The sequence below is a fragment of the Zonotrichia albicollis genome, chromosome Z, assembly GCF_047830755.1.
Source record: "Zonotrichia albicollis isolate bZonAlb1 chromosome Z, bZonAlb1.hap1, whole genome shotgun sequence".
Lineage (NCBI taxonomy): Eukaryota > Metazoa > Chordata > Aves > Passeriformes > Passerellidae > Zonotrichia > Zonotrichia albicollis.
Window position 1 is genome coordinate 6,367,972 of NC_133860.1, and position 15,233 is coordinate 6,383,204.

Consider the following 15,233-nt stretch of genomic DNA (forward strand, 5'->3'; position numbering starts at 1 on the left):
GCCAAATAAAAAACAAAACCCCCCTTTATGTTAAACTGCTTTAAAAAACTTATATCAATATGGTGTAATATATAAGAAATGATAGATATGATAAACATAAAATTGATATAAATTTATTTATATCTATTTCCTATAATACACTACAATAAGATATAAGACAGATGAAGAGTAAAATTTCTATAACTGTTCTACCTAACTGTGACTACGTGCCAGGGCAGGGCAGCTCTGATCGTAAGTGGTACAATATAAGTACGTACAATATAGGCTGAGGTAAAGAGTGCAAGTGTAAACAGAGCGTAAGTACACACAATGTAAGGTGACACACATACAGTGTAAACCAACAGAGGTACACACAATATAAACCAATATAGGTACATCCAATGTAAGTACATATAGTATAAACCAACATAGGTACATACAGTATAAGTACATACAGTATAAGCCAGCATAGGTACACACAATAGAGGTACATACAACATAAGCCAACATAGGCAAATACAATACAAGCCAGGACTTGAGATAACTCTCTGGAAGACGAATTCTTGAGCCCTGTACCCTTTGAGAAGATGGAACCTAAGGAACTGCTGCAGTCACCTGAGGAGGTGCACCTGAAAAAAAGTCAGGACAAAAGTCAAAGGGCTGCAGAATAACTTAAGTGCTCGGCTAAATTGGGCTGTAATCGGCAAAACTCGGCTATTGTCGGCTGCATTCGGCTGGATGCGCCTCTTCGGCGCGGCTCGGCTCGCTTCGGCCGAACTCGGAGCCTCTCTGTGCGCTCGGCGCGGCTCGGCTTCATTCGGCTGAACTCGGAGCCTCTCCGTGCGCTCGGCGCGGCTCGGCTTCATTCGGCTGAACTCGGAGCCTCTCCGTGCGCTCGGCGCGGCTCGGCTCGTTCGGCTCGCTTCCGCCGAACTCGGAGCTGCTCTGTACGTTCGGCGGGGCTCGGCTTCATTCAGCCGAACTCGGAGCCGCTCTGTGCGCTCGGCGCGGCGCGCCTCGGCTCGCTTCGGCCGAACTCGGAGCCGCTCTGTACATTCAGCGCGGCTCGGCTTCATTCAGCCGAACTCGGAGCCTTTCCGTGCGCTCGGCGCGGCTCGGCTCGCTTCCGCCGAACTCGGAGCCGCTCTCCATGCGTTCGGCGCGCCTCGGCTCGGCTCGGCTCGGCTCCCTGAGGGCGGGCAAGCGGCGCCGCCTCACGTTAAACGCGCCCGGCTCGGGGCTCTCCTGCTGCCGCGTCCCGCCGGCGGCCCGCCCATCGCACGGACACGACCGGGAGCGCGGGGCGGCACAGGGGCTCATTAGGCGGTGACCGCACTCGCGCTAATTAGCGCGCACGAGAGCAGCGGGCTCGGTTCGCCTGAGCTCGGCTCCGTTCAGGCAGCCTCGCAAGCCTGGCCTCGGTTCGCTCGAGGCCGTCGGGTTCGGCCGGTCTCGCCTTGCTTCGGCTGAGCTCGTTCCATTCGGCCGAAGGAGGCGTCGTTCGCTCGTGTTTTTACAAATATCTTTCTCTATAGATTGTATATTTCTATATTTAGATTTATACTTCTATAATACTTCTATTATTCCAAATAAAAACCCCGTCTCTAACCAAATAAATAAAAAAAACAACCTTCTTTTAAACGAGATTGAAATATTTTTATACTTAGTATAATTATATTCCCATTCATATTTATAGTTTCTTTTGATGCAGTGTATTAATTATATATAATATACGTAAAGTTCTAGAAATGTATTTAAATTATTATTTATATTATGTGTCATATCTACTGCTACAACTAATTTTTTCTTGTTTTTAAACTTTATATATATATATCTGTGTTTATTTATGATATATTCCTATACTTAAATTTCTACATTTATATTGTTTGTATTTATAATTTTTATAATCAAAACCTTGCCTATTGGCAAATAAAAAAACCCCGCTTTATTTAGCTATTTAAAAAAATATTTTCATGATTACAATTTTCATGTTTATATTTGTAATTTATTCTAGATTACATGAGAACACACCTGCTCCTGCACCCCAGTGGGGCTTCCTCTCCTGGGGACCTTGGGGTGCCCCAATGGCATCAGAGCCCCAAGTCTTCACCCCCCTCTCCTCTATTTAGAAAATACACAGGAACTTTTTTCTGGAAACAAAGACATTACCTAAATCCTCTCCCCGTCTCCCAGACAGATAGATATTCAGTTATTAGTTGGCTGGGCAGCAGTTTTTTAAATAGAAGGATAAACAAGATGTGAACTTTTTAGCTACAAGCAAATAGGCAAATCTGAACAAGGTACCAATGGCCAGCCACTCAAGTAATTTTGAAGCAATTTTTTAAACAATAAAATACTGCTACCACAAAAATAAAGCAAAAAGCTAACTACTGGCTAAGAAAAAATTAACTTTTGACAGCAACAACATTCCAACCACACAGGCTTTTTCCCAATATCATACCTTATAACTACCTCTCTTGGGAATTCTCATCATGTATCCCAAAAGGAATAAATACCTTAGAGCGTCCTAAAGCAAAAAGTAGCACACATGAGCTCCTCACACTCCCGGCAGTGCACTGAGCTCCTCACACTCCAGCGCAGCGTGCACTGAGTCTGCAACAAATTCTGCTCAGTGAGGGTCTGCAAACAAAGGTTCAACTGATGAACTGAACTGATTTTAAAGGGAGGTTTTGTAAGTGCTGAAGCACAACAAAGAACAAGCAGAAACAATTCTTAAAAAAATCTGCAAGTTTTATTTAGCATATATGCGAGTGATTTCCAACCTGTGGGTTCTCACTTTGATTTGTCCGTAGGTTCAGGAAGATGACAATGCACACTCTGCCTTCCCTGAGCCCCCACGGCAGCTGAGCGCTGCTCCGTGTGCTCAGATCGTCAGGAGCTGGATTACACGTACCCGGACGGACTGCAACTGCTCTGCTGCAGATTCAGGAGACGACGGCAGAGAGGGGCTGGCCGAGGCGTCGTCCGAATTCCATTTCTGTGTGACGAGAAGCGGTTTGTTCCCAACAGCTGCAACATCCCCGGCTCGCTTCCGTGGTGAGTACCGATGGCACACAAATGGCAGCCCGAGGAAATCGTGTTCTGGGCTCTAAGTGGCTGGGACAGGGTCTGATGTTTTGTTTTGTATCTGTATGACGATTAGTACGACAGGGCTCTGAGGGATGACATGGCAACACAGAATTAAAAACTCCTCGATAGGATTACATCGACTTCTAGGAAAAGACAAAAGCCTGTCACCCTTCTGAAATCTGCTTTTAATCCAAAGCACACGGATTGTCACTATACTGCACCTTCCAGCTTTTCAAAACAGCTTACTTCTCAAGACCAGGAAACATTGATTTCTACAGAAACAATGGGCAACCCCCAGGCTAATTTAAGCACTACTCTTTAATAGGGGATCTGCCAGCGTGCCAGTCCAGCTTCAAGTGCGCTTTATTTCAGTCTAACATCCCCACAAAATTCTTCTCACATCTTCCAACCCTGAAATCTTCTTTTTCCCTAAGGCTTCTCATCATTAGCAATTTCCAAGTAACATGGTATTTTTACAACATTCAAAAATGTCATGCTGGACTGTGCTAGAGAGTAATCTGCAAATATAAGCTTAGCAAAGATTGAATTGACTTGTCCAGAGAAAAAACCTACAAGTGAACACCCACACCTGCCTACAAAGAGCTAACAAGCCCCTGGCAGCTACCACATCAAAGCACAGTGGATGTTTCTAATAGAGGGTAAGGATAACAATACCACCTTTTGTTCTCTCCAGCTTGTTTTCCCTGCAGTCATATTTTGCTTCTTATGATTTTTTTAGTCTCTGTATCTTCTTGGACAGCACCGAGCCTGACGACAAGGACACGAGAGTCTTTCCCTGCCGTAGGGAGAGAACCAGGAAAACAGTTAAAAAAAGAACAGGGTAGTTTGAAATTCATACTTCCAGTGAGAAGCAGCGCCTAACAAACAGAACAAAAGCAAACAAAGCACGATACCTCCCTGGGGACAGAAGACTTATAAACCCTCCAGGATTTACGACCAACCCCTTCAGGACAGCAGCCAAGTGTCCCATGAGGTGGTGCTGCACCAAAGAACGATCTGACAGGTTCCAAAGAGTCAAATGCACAATATTTTGCAAAGCCGTGAAATCTTGCAAAATAACAAAAATACAGTTGATATAAACTACAGGGCAAGAGTACAAGTGTTCGCTTTAAGAGCTGGAACCATGCAGGTGAGCACCTGATAACTGGATCCTCACCAGAGTTTGAACCCTTCGGTACACAGAAGGGTTTTCCCCAGAAATTTCACAGACTGAGATTTGATAGAAGTACACTTGCCAGATCCTCAGAAGCATCACCCATTCTCCAGGTGTCTGGAGAGAACTGCAAATGGCTCTCACGTAGTTTGAGCTGGTTCTCCAAGGTCTCAGGGTGAATTTCACCAGATGCAACCAAATCGGGCGACTCCCAGTGGGACAGAAGGAACCCAAAGTTTGGGTAAGCAGAGCTGCAGCAAATACTGAGGAAACAAACATAACAGCGTAAAAAATAATAAACCATCCTTTTTTTTTCTCTTGCTTTTGTTTTTTTCTTATTCAGATCAGCATAGCAACTAAAGAGAAGGTGAAAAACTCACCATTACTGAACATTTCATCATCTGTAAGCCGAGCATCCTTAGCATAGAGGACTCCAAAGTTAAAATTCACCGATCCCTGGGAAATAAAACCAAATATTGTATGATAAACAGTCAAACAGCAGACATAAAAATTTGTTTCCTCTAAGGACTTTCAGGTATGTATGTATCTTTGCATACATCCTACACATTAGAACATACACTTTATACCATCACCTGATACATAATATTTTACCTTTAAATTTTGATAGTATAGCATGAATTTTTAACTTTAATTGGTGATCTATTATTATTAAGTTGGTACTGAAAGTTATTTCTGCTGTCACGTTCAAAAAAACATTTTTTTTTTTTTTTTACTGTAATGAGCAATCGATTTCAAAGTCATCACAAGCCCATCAAAATACAAAGCTGTATTCACTGGACGGGTCTGTGAGCTAGAAGTAGTTAGGCTTGTACTTCCCTCTTGTTCTTCCAGAACCGATAAATCCTGTCAACAAAACCAGGATCTTTAGCCCACTGCTGTGAAAGATTCTACAAGGATGATGGTTTGATTTGTGTTTACAAGTTTTGATTTGAAATGGCCAGTTCAATGGATAAAGACAGTTTAAGTAGTATTACGTTACTATTATTATTATTTCTATTATTATTTTTACTATTACTACTACTATTATTATCACCTGCTACTGGAAGAAACAAACCAGTCCTACCTATACTTAATTACTTTTATTTCCAGAAAATAATAAAGAAAAAGAACCAAACCAAAAAAAGTCACTTCCTACCTTTTATATCAAGGGAGGAAAAATTTCTCTTGGGCTCTTCTCCAATTTATCAAGACTCATAGCACTGAAAGACAAACAAAACAGTGCTTTATAGAAGGGCAAGTGCACATTTCAAGGCTGAACCACCAACCGATTGCAGTGACAGCAGTTACAACATGAATCGTTCCGAGAGCCTCTGTTAAATGCAATGTTCTGTGGAACTGCCATTTCTTTCCCAAAATACTAACTTCCAACACTTCCTAAACGTATTTGGTATTTTAAAACAACAGAAGTTAGTGAGACACTGTGTGGAGGTCAGGTTTAAATTTATTTCCTTCTAAAGCACAGAGCTCTGTTCCATCACCCTTCACTTCGGCTCTGCACTGAATCACGGTGAGCATTTGAGGAGTGCTCAATAACCAATTCTATTTCTCTCTTTTTCTAGTTCTCTCTATTCCTGAATAATTAAAGACAAGTCCAATGAAAAATGACAAGTTCAGCATCAAAGTCACACTTTTTCCCTTTGTCTGGTCAAGAACAGGCTCTAAATCCACTTAGTGCTGCCTGCAACAATTAAGACGTGCAAAACCATTTTTACATGTTTTATAGGTTTATCATAAAAGCCACGGAACGCAAGCTCTGAATTACAGGAAAAGGTACACAGTCAAATATCTAAAGGGATCACTTATTTGTAAATGCATACCTTGACAGAGATCGCACTGAGAACGTTTCTGTGGGACTCTAAGGGAGACATATTTTCTGAGTACCCTGTAAACAAGAAAAGCTAGGATATATTACAGGACACACCCACTTTTTCTACATATTCAAATAGGATTTTTAATAAAAACAACTCAGTTGAAAAAGAAAGAAGAAAACCAAGGTCATTTTACTCAGCTACATTTACTCCCGATTTAGAGAAAAAAAAAAAGTCACGGGTGCTGCAAAGAAAAAAAAAGTGAACCATAAACGCCTACAGTACAATTTTAAAACAAGTGCTTGGATAAAAGAATCTCATGGAACGTGAAGTAGAAAAAAAGTGAAACCACCATCAGACCTGCCTATTTTCTCACCTTGGTACAAGAAAATCCTAAAAGCAGTATAAAGTCACTGCCTAAAACCGGTCATGGGATGTAACCAAGAACAATTTAGGCATTTGCTAATCTAGACAGAAACCTTTTCTGGATGCTAGTGTCAAATCACAAGTTTTGTCTTTCAGAAGCCCGACAATGCTGGAAAGCACTTTCCCTGGGGCTGGGGAGGGCAGGGGCAGAAGGGGATGAGTTTGCAGATCGCACCTGTGCCATCGGAAGGATACAGCCCGCCTGCTCCCTGCGCTGGGCATTCTCCCGGCCATCTCTGGCTTTACCGCTCAGCGCCGCTCCATCCGTTTGCATGGCAGAAAGAGCCTCGAGCACTAGCGCAGGCAGCAGCCCAGTCATTCCGGCGATATCGCAGCGCTCTCTGCTCGCAACGCCCAACACGCGGCGGAGCCGCCTCCGCCCGCAGCACCGGCAGCAGCCCGAGGGAGACGGCTGCAGCTCGGGGGCTGCTGCGCCTCCGCCAGCCTGAGGGCAGCCGCCCCACCGGGACCGCGGGAGCGCCCGGCGCCGCTCGCCCGGGGCGGCTCCTGCAGCTCCCGGCCCGCGGCAGCAAAGCACCGCCTCGCCCTCCGCCATCGCTACCGCTGATTGAGGCCGAAGAACCGGGCCGACGCCCCTTCCGCGCTGCTCAGCTCCGTGCGGGCGGCCAGACGGAGGTTTCGCCCCTCCGGCGTCGCCGCCGCGGCGCCCTCCCGCGCTGGAGAGGTGCCGGGAGCTGCCCGCGCACAGCCCCGCGCGGCCGCCTGGCACGCCAGCCACTCCTGTGCCGCGTCAGCCGTTGCGTCACACGCCTCGCCGGTAGCAGGGCACGCCGGGAGTTGTAGTCTCGGGCTGACAGCCACTGCTCCGTCCTCCGCCACCGGGAGCTGCAGTCCCTCCCGGGCATCAAACGGGTCCTTCGCCCCTGGGCGGGGAAGGACCTGAGGCAGCAACGCTCCTCCCGAATGCCCTCTCTTTTTCGCTCCAACTCTTTTTTCTTTTTTCACTCTGCTTTTCACCCCTTCCCTTCCCTCTTGTGGTCCTGATTCCTTTCCTTTCCTTCCCTTCCCTTTTTTCTATTTCTGATCTTGGTTTTCCTTTCTAGCTTTAGAGTAAAAAAGCAGCAGTAGAAAGTTTCAGGCTACCTGGGAGTAAAAAAAACCTCCAAAACGAAAATGATTTAAAGAAAACTATTTATTCCCTGGGAGCCTGAAATTTTCTACTGCTGCACATGACATAGAGCTTTTATTCCTTCTTATAGATAGTTGATATTTTATACTTACTTTATACAGCGCCCCCTGCCGTGTGCGCCGGCGAACTGCAGCCCCAGCGCTCCCTGCCGTCTGTCCCGGCGCACTGCAGGAACAGCGCCCCCTGCCGTGTGCCACGGAGACCTGCAGGGAGAGCGCTGCGGCGTCCTTCGGTTCTGTTTAAACAAACTCGGCTCAATTCGGCTTGCTTCGGCTCTTGGTCTAAACTTGTTTCAGTTCGGCTCTTCGGCCCAACTCGGCACGGTGCGGCTAAACTCGGTCATATTCAGCACATTCTCTAAATGCGGCCAGTGTCGGCTCCACTCGGCTATCGGTTCCAGTCGGCTATCATCGGCTCTTGGTGTAAACTCGGCTGTTTTCGGCTACACTCGCTCTTCGGTTAAACTCGGCTGTTTTCGGTACACTCGGCTCTTCGGGCAAACTCGGCTGTTTTCGGCTAAACTCGGCTCTTCGGGTAAACTCGGCTGTTTTCGGCAACACTCGGCTCTTCGGGTAAACTCGGCTATTTTCGGCTAAACTCGGCTCTTCGGTTCAAGTCGGGATTTTTCGGCCGTCCTCGGCTCGCTGAGGGCGGGAGAGCGGGCATGAGAGGACCCCGGAGCACAGAGGGAAGGTTTATCCAGATGCCTTTCACAAACCCGCAAAAATACGCCAGCTCGCGGCGACGCTGAGCCCACAGCATGTATCGGATACGCTTCAAACGCCACAGAAAAATCCGTCAGGGCCGCCATGACGTCGGTATTCCATGCAGGCAGTTCACTTACACCCACCGGGGTCCTCCACTTCCCCGCCATCTCGAGAAGGTCAACGAAAAGTCCGAGACACCCGCGACACGCCGCTCCCAACATGGCGGCCTCTCGCCTGCCTGCCGGCGCACGCCTGCAGTACCGCGCTCTGCCCACAAGGCGGCAGCACTGCCGCCCGCCCCAGACGGGGGCGCAGCGCGCCTCGGGGCTGCGGGCAGCGAAGGCGGCAAAAAAGAACAGGGGCGACCCCAGACAAAAACTGCTCTGAAATAAATGCCAAAAACCTGCCTCTTACCCGACCAGAACCAAACAAACCCCCTTGCTTTAAAATCCTATTAAAATCAATTTGATAGTCCTATTTTTCGTATTTATATTCACATGCATATTTATAGTGGACATTGATGTAGCATGTAATTTATAAAATATATTCTGTCTATTCCTACTGTTTCTATTTATTTATATTTTGTGGTTTTAAAAAAATCTTTCTATATTTATTGTATATTTCTATGTTACAAGCATGATAGAAATGTAATTTTAATTGTTTAAAATAAAAATCCCATACTAACTAAACAAATACAAAAAAGCTCTATTCTTTTAAACTATATTGAAATATTTTTATATTTATAGCTTGCATGACTATATTCACATTTATATTTATAGTTTATATTTAAGCATTATATTAATCATGATATATAATGTGTCCTATTCAAATAATAGAAATAAATTATTTTTAAATTATGTACCATATCTACTGCTACAACTTATTTTATCTTAGATTTTTAATTTTATATTAGCCTTTACCTATTTATGATCTGTTTCTATACTTAGATTTCTACCTTTATATTATTTGTATTTATCATTTTTGTACTAAAACCCCTGCTTTTGCCAAATAAAAAACAAAACCCCCCTTTAAGTTAAACTGCTTTAAAAAACTTATATCAATATGGTGTAATATATAACAAATGATAGATATGATAAACATAAAATTGATATAAATTTATTTATATCTATTTCCTATAATACACTATAATAAGATATATACAGTATTACTGGTATTATGGATCTTATATGCAGACATTGATTTATGTTATTTTGTATTTTAAAAAATTTAACAATTCTCTCTATATGTGAAAGACATTTATATATTTAGACTTTGGTTGCGATTTTTTCTGGGTGTTTTCCGGGTCTTTTCTTGCCCTCCTTGGAATTGTTTTTCTGGGTTTTCTCTGGGTTTTTTCTTGCCCATCTTGGGGGTTTTTTCTGGGTTTCTTCATGCCCATCTTCGGGTTTTTTTTCTGGGTTTTTTCTTGCCCGTCTTCGGGTTCTTTTCTGGGTTTTTTTCTTGCCCATCTTGTTGGGGTTTTTTTCTGGGTTTTGTCTTACCCATCTTCGTCTGTTTTACTGGGTTTTAAGCCAACATGGGTACATTCCATGTCAGTACATACAATATAACCCGGCTGAGGATTTTTTATTCTAACTTTAAAAATGAGTTGCAAAACCTGAAAAGCAAAAGTCATATACACAAGGTTAAATCCATTCAGCATGTGCCCACACATGCAGAGACGAGCAGACACAGACAGACACAGCCACGTGCTCTCACACACACTGACACACTCTTGCCACTTACACGCTCACTGCGGCCCTTACCTGAGACGCTGAAGAACGTGCTGTGACACATCTTCTGGCTGCTGCTCCTTGAAGTAAATGGCAGACCCTGGGGAAATCAGCAGCCTCGGGGACCTGTGAGACAACAGGAAGGGTCAACGAGTGGCTATCTGACAGCTAGGACTTGTCCCCACTCTGGACCAATAAATTATCTACCCAAAATCCCACAAAAGACAGATGAACAGTAAAGCTTTTATAACTGTTCTACCTAACTGTGACTACGTGCCAGGGCAGGGCAGCTGCGATCATAAGTGGCACAATGTAAGTACAGTCAGTATCAGCTGAGGCAAACACCGCAAGTGTACACAGGGTGTAAGTATACACAATAAAGGGTAACGCACTTACATGCTGTGTAAGTACACACAGTACAAGCCAACATAGGTACACAGAATGTGAGTACACACCGTATAATCCAACATAGATACACATGGTATAGGTACATACAACATAAGCCACCACAGGTACATACAACACAAGCCAGGACTGGAGATAACTTCTGGAAGATGAATTCTTGAGACCTACATCCTTTGAGAAGATAGAACCGAGAGAACCACTGCAGTCACCTGAGGAGGTGCATCTGAAACAAAGTCAGGACAAAAGTCAAAGGGAGGCAGGATACCTTAAGAGCTCCAGATGTCCTGTGTCTATCTACAAATCCCATCTGGAGTCCAACTACACCCCACATTACACATTCCAAGTCCCCGGGCCCTCTCCTATCGCACCAGGCTATGCGGCAGGGCAGAGCAGCCCCGGCACAAATGTGTGCTGACACCCGTGACACAGGACAGACAGGACAGGACACACAACGGGGACACAACAGGAACAGAAATCCCTTGGCAAGGAAAATGGCTGCAAGGACTGAGAGCATGCAAAAGGAGATGACTGAGTTCAAACTGACGGTGAGCTGATGAGGCTCAGAGAACACTGCAGGAAGAAGATGCTAACTGAATGATTGATTCCAAGAACAGTAAAGATGGATGCCTAGGAATCCTATGGTCAGAATCCTCTGCCTGCCCTCACATTCTTTCAAGCCCTAATCCACCATAATGGATCCAGGTGGGGCACAGCTGTCCGTACAGCTCAGAACAAGACCTGACAAGACATCTGACTGGATGCTTCCAAAGAGAGAAGAGTCTGATGCCTGCCTGGGTGCCAGGCCAAGGAATGCAGAGATCACAGATGCTAACAATGATGCCAAGGTTTCTGACAGGCCCCTCAAAGTGCTAAGGTAAAAGACAGGAGATACACAAACAACACATAATGCACAGCAGACAAGTGACACCAGACACACCGGGACTGCTCTGCCCTGAACACCTCAGCACTGTGATCAAAGGTGAGACTTTGCTTTTATGGGGCCTAAGGGGCCACTTCATGGACACCCCCCCACCGCCAAATTGGACTCAAAAACCCCTCCCAGTAATTCCCAAACCAGCACCCTGCCTTCATCCCCTCTGTGGGTCATAGCCCTCTACTTATCTCTCAGACATCTGGCAATGCCGGTCCGTGCCAGGTGCAAAGAAAGGCCACCTCGTCAGCTGGGAAGGTCCTGCTGTCACCGGGCTGGTGTCTCTCAGACAGCTAGAGTAAAGAGAACCAAACATCAGTGCCTGATCTTGGCACCGCATCGGCCAAAACCCCACAAGTCTGCTACTTACCGTGCTCCTAGGAAGGCCCGGCACCTGCTAACTCTGACCCTCTGCCATGGATGCAATGCATCTGCACCTGAAAGAAAGTTAGAACATGTGTCAAACACCACCAGGATAACTCACAAGCTGCAAAGACCTCAGATCCATCTAGGAATAGCATCTAGAGCCCAAGTACAGCCCCCATTACAAATTTACACTCCCCAGGGCTTGTCCCATTGCAGCTGGCCATGCGGCAGGGCAGAACAGCTCCGGCACCCATATGTGTGCAGACACCCATGACACAGAACGTGACAAACAGGGGGACATCAAACACCACACATCATGCTTGTGGTGAGGGCCTCGAGGGAAGAAGGCAAAAGGGACCCCAAAGACACACTAGGGAACACGGCACACCGGAAACCACGACACAAACCAGAGCTGTTCTGCACTGCCCGCCTGAAAGCTGCCATCAAAAGTAGAGCCTCTCCCTTTAGCTGTCCTAAGAGGCCCTTGGACAAGTTTGCTTTTCCCTCCGCTAATTTTTAAATCTGTCCCAAGAACTCCCAACCTGCTACACCCCCATCTCCAGGCCGTGGCTCCCAACTTATCTTCTGGATGATCGGTGATGGGAATCCACGTTGCACCTGAAATGAGTCTGCTTCAGAGAGCCTCGTGATGGCCTGTGAGCCTCTCGGTCAGCTACAATAAAGAAAACCAAAACCAAAGAATGAGTCCAGAGTTATGCGGGCCAAATCCCAGCCAGTCAGCTACTTGCCCTCTCCTGAGTGTGCCTGGCTCCCTCAGGCTCCAGCTTCATCCTGATTCCAAGGCTGTGGCCTTTATTAGGGCTGGCACCTGGGTTAGAGAAAGGCAAAGTTAAATGGCATTCCTGTGAGTGCACTGGATGACTCTGTGTGCTCTAAGACATGGGAATGCCTCTGCTAGAAGCCTTGTGGGGAGGGGGGCCCTCAAATAAACAAATAAACACCCTTTCTCACCCTGCTGCCTGCAAACTCCCTCCCAAGAACTCCTAACTGGATACCTGCTCACCCTCCCTCTCCCACTCACAATCCTCAACTCACCTGAAGCCTCAATCTCAAACATCATCTTGGACACTGGGCAGATCCCTCCTGAGACACGATGAATCTGCTGCAAAAAGTGTTGTCCTTGACACAACCTGGAATCTCTGAAAGGCGTGCTCCTCCTAAAAACAATTAAAAACAAAACAAGAACAAAACCAGAAATTACAAAGGTGATTTAACACCCCTAAACACAAAACCCAAAATTGTGAACCTACATACTCCCTGTATTCCATGCTGTTTTCTTCACAGTCTCTTCCAAGCCTCTGCTGCTTTAGATGCCCAGAAACACCTGCTGGAAACAAGCTGAGATGAGCTGAAAGAGCCTCTTCACTGAAATGAGAGGAGAACTCCTACCCCAGCACATCCCAGAGAGGGAATGAAGCCCCTCGGCCAAGGCTGGGGTTAATATACCCCCGATGGTGCCCGCCTCTCGTTCCCATGGCACCCAGGAAAAGGGAGGGGGCAAATCCTCCCAGGTGTAAAAGCCCTCAGAACAGCTGCAGCTGTTTGGCCACTCAGATTCAAGGGGAGTAAAGGGCTTGTTATAGAAGAAAACTCTTCACAAAAATAACAGTGCTTTCTTTTTTGCAACAGCTACTTGGAGCAGAAGAACAGAAAACTGGTAAGACATAAAACTTTGTGGTTAGGTAGCATAGCTGGATAAATTGGGTCATTTGCTGTTAACTTACATAATTATTCTGTATTTAACCAAAGCCATCTAATAAATTCACACCCAAAACTCCAGCAGCCCAGCTGGCCCTACCAAATCTGTATGTTTATACATACAGTAAACAATACCAAAATCCCAGTAATACCTATGAGAAGTCTATGAAAGAAACCTATTGAAATTAATCCTACCTGAAATACCATCCATTCCTACCTGAAAACCCATCCAGAAAGTTAGCTTCACTCAAAAAACAATTTACACAGAGTTAATACCAAGAAATAACACACCATATACCACCAATGAATATAATAGTCAAGGAAAAAAAACCCACATTTCAAATTTTTTTTTAATTTAAACTAACTTCTTTTATCAGCTAGAACAAAAGATTTTGCCAGGACTGTAACAACAACTCCTTCTCCTTCTGAAATGTCCCTTCTCCTTCCCAAATTCCTTACAACTTCTGAGTTTAAATCCAAGCCAAAAGCAGAATTCGTGCACCTGTGCGTTCAATGCTCCTGTCAGATTCTCTCTTTCCCTCCACATCTTCTTACACTTTCAGTCTTCATGCTGTCCTGCTGTGATGAGTCTGACAGAAGAACAGGCACATGTTAACAGAGCATTTCCCTCCCCAGAGCCGGTTTCCTCAGCGCATTTCACTCAATCCCAAGCCTGCAATGATGCACGCTCACCTGAAGCAGAGGGAGAAATCTGTAAAGGTCACTAAATATATAAAAGCGCATCCCCATTGTTCCATTACTCAGCAGCCCATCCGGCCAAGGTCAGAGCTCGCTGCCCACCGAGGACACGGCAACCAGCAGGGCCCTTTCTCCCACTCTCCAGCACGGACCTGCGAAGCCACAGAGGAGTTTACAGAGACCGGGAGCCGGCGGGACGGGACGGGCGCCCGGCCCGACCTTCCAAAGCTGGCGGCAGCGACGGCGGCGAGAGCCACGGCCCCGCTCCGCCTCCTGCGCCGCCTGCCCGGGGCCGCCCCGCCGGGATTGTCCGGCCCGCGGTCGCTCCCAGCGCCTGGAGCGGGGCGGGCGCGGGCCCGGGGGCTGCAGCCCTGTTCCGATGCCGCTCGCTCCCGCCCCTCGCACTTCCTTCGCTCGGCAGCCGCGTCCTTCCGCCGCTCCCGGCACCCAGCGGCGAGAGGCAGGGCGCTGGCTCGGGGGGTGCAGTACCGCTCTGTGGCCACAGGGCGGCAGACTTACCGGGGTGTGACATTTTCCCCCGCCATTTTGAGAAGGTCAAAGAAAGTCCGCGACATTCGCGACGCGCCCTTCCCAAGATGGCGAACATGAGAGGCCCCTGGACATAAAGAGGCCAATACTCAGATACCTATCAGAAACCCGCAAAAATGCGCCCGCCCGCGACACCGCTGAGCCCACAGCCTGTGTCGGGTACACCTAACACGCCACAGAAAATTGCACCGGGGCCGCGTCCCCGTCGGTTTTCTGTGCAGCAGTCCAGTTAGACCCGCCGCGGTCCTCCACTTCCCCGCCCTTTCGGCCGCCATCTCGAGAAGGTCAACGAAAAGTCCGAGACACCCGCGACACGCCGCTCCCAACACGGCGGCCTCTCGGCTGCTTGCCGGCGCAGGGCTGCAGTACCGCGCTCTGCCCACAAGGCGGCAGCACTGCCGCCCGCCCCAGACGGGGGCGCAGCGCGCCTCGGGGCTGCGGGCAGCGACCGCGGCAAAAAAGAACAGGGGCGACCC

General features: G+C 47.0%; 1 long non-coding RNA gene across 2 annotated transcripts; it reads right to left on the bottom strand.

Annotated features, from left to right (window-relative positions):
* Window positions 1–3,139: 3,139 nt before the first annotated feature.
* On the bottom strand, window positions 3,140–11,809 carry LOC141727078 (uncharacterized). 2 transcript variants are annotated; one of them, XR_012578103.1, is made up of 9 exons: window positions 11,795–11,809; window positions 10,609–11,717; window positions 10,122–10,214; window positions 7,741–9,973; window positions 6,082–6,146; window positions 5,400–5,463; window positions 4,624–4,699; window positions 3,748–4,506; window positions 3,140–3,154 (listed from the first exon to the last, which is right to left on the bottom strand). It is a non-coding gene; the product is annotated as an uncharacterized LOC141727078 (long non-coding RNA). The 2 variants fall into 2 exon arrangements; XR_012578104.1 differs by lacking the exons at window positions 3,140–3,154; window positions 3,748–4,506; window positions 4,624–4,699; window positions 5,400–5,463; window positions 6,082–6,146 and adding an exon at window positions 6,918–7,382.
* Between the last annotated feature and the right edge of the window lie 3,424 nt (window positions 11,810–15,233).